Source organism: Ambystoma mexicanum, chromosome 9 (assembly GCF_040938575.1).
Source record: "Ambystoma mexicanum isolate Mex_15411 chromosome 9, UKY_AmexF1_1, whole genome shotgun sequence".
NCBI classification, from domain to species: Eukaryota; Metazoa; Chordata; class Amphibia; order Caudata; family Ambystomatidae; genus Ambystoma; species Ambystoma mexicanum.
The window spans coordinates 683,643,985-683,646,089 of record NC_090931.1 but is presented as its reverse complement, the minus strand read 5'-3'; positions in this window follow the sequence as shown (position 1 = coordinate 683,646,089).

The window sequence follows — 2,105 nt, the reverse complement described above, 5'->3', positions numbered from 1 at the left end:
TTCGATGTGTGGGCAGTCTGTAGTCATTACTGTGTATACATTCATAGTGCATATTGTTGTTGTATTGTACACTGCATGGTGTATTGATATGTGCCTCTGCATCCATCTCATCCTCCTAATTTGCAGGTCCATTTCTCATGTCTTCACAAGGCGGTCCACCTTGGAACTGGAGTCCATGTTGTAAGCAGTGCACCTACACTCTTGCGTGGCGCTAACACTGTATACTTGGAAGTGTTCGAAGTGCTGGCATCATCAGATAGTGAGGCTACCAATTTTATAAGTCTGTAATGTTATGTTTAAGGTAGGTTGGAGGTTGTGTAGGTGATTGGTATTCTTGGTAAGTGTTTGGTAATCTGTGTTGTAGGTCCTGCATTACTGTGAGCATTTCATGTGTGGCCATGTTTCCATTAGGGACACTGTAGTTGGTGACACTTGGGGCATGTTGTGGGGATTAATTTGTTGCCTCTCACATTGCATGACATGCCATGGTGTGTTGTGTGGCCGTGCCGGGGAGGGGTTGGGTGACATGGCACTGCTCTCATGTAGTATTTTGCAAGTGGGTATTCATTTCTGCAGCATGGAAATGTGTCTTTTGATGACACTGCATTGGAGGTGTTTGTGTAGGTAGAGATGCACACATTGTGACACTTCCACATGAACAATCTCAGGCTGCTATGGTTCTGACAGTTGACTGTCCCATTGTTCGTCATAATTGTCAGGTCGAGTCATCATTGCTTATCAGATGGTATGTGCCAGGGCTGTGTGCACTCCACAGGGGTGTGATTTCTATGTGAAGTAATTAGCCACCAGCTGCGTACGGGCTGCCTCAGCCCCGTGCCCTTTCCCCTCCCATGCGCAGTGGGCGTGCATGTGGTTGGGGATGTGGGGGCACCACCATATCCACAGCCAGGCCCCGGCGTGTTGCAACATTGTGCAGGACACATGCTGCCACTGTGATCATGCACACTACTGGGGGCGCATATAACAGCTGCCCGCCAGAACGGTCAAGGGAGCGAAAGCGTGACTTGAGCACTCCGAATGTGCGCTCCACTATGCCCTGGGTTGCAATATGGGCTGTGTTGTATCTTACCTCGGGAGGCGTGATGGGGTTCCGAATTGGCGTCATCATGTGGGTGCTCAGAGGGTAGGCACTGTCCCCTGGTGAGGAGGTGATGGGTATCACTAGTGGGGTAGTGACATAACTCTGTATCTGACATGCATGCATGTGCAGTGGCATTCATACTCACCAAGCAGCCATGTATCGCCATGCCGCCCAGCTTCTAGGTCCCGGCTTAGGGTAGACATTCGGTAAATGAAGCTGTCGTGGGTGGACCCTGGATAGTTGGCATATACTGAGGTGATGATTCCCTTGGCATTACATACTACCTGCACGTTGATGGAATGCCAGTGCTTGCGGTTCCTATAGATGTGCTCAGATGCCCTGGGGGGACGTAGTGCCCCATGGGTGCAGTCAATGGCACCTAGCACTTTGGGGAATTGTGCCACACCGTAGAAATCGAGGGCGGCAGCCTGCCTTTCTGCAGGTGTCCTGGGCAGGTATATGTGCCTACGGACTGATGGGCGTGCAGTGATGATGTTCAAGACCTGGTGTAGGCAGCGTGACTGCGTGGCCTGTGACACCCCACCCACTATGGCACTTGTCCGCTGAAATGATCCTGTGGCCAATAAGTGCAGTACATTGAGGACCTTCTCCAGGGGGCTGAGTGCTTGGGAGCACAGGGTGGGTGATGTGAGTTCATCCTCCCACTCACTGACCAGGTCCAGTATTATGTGTGGTGGAAACCTGTACCTCCCATAAACCTGGTCATCAGGCATCCCAAAAAGGCTGGTTCTGGGAGTGAAAATTCGGGCCCTCACTATCCTCCTCCTCCTCCTTTGGTAACCCACGGCCACTGCTGCTAGGAACGGTATATTCATCCTGGCGTCTGAGCTTGTTTGTTGCTTGCGCCCACTTTTATACTGCGCGGGTCGACGTACGCCTGCTTCATGCTGGCGTACTTGTTTCAGGATTGGACCATTTATTTTTCAGCGCGTTGTAGGCGAACGTGTGAATCTTCCCGCCCACCCCAGGAATACACGTACCC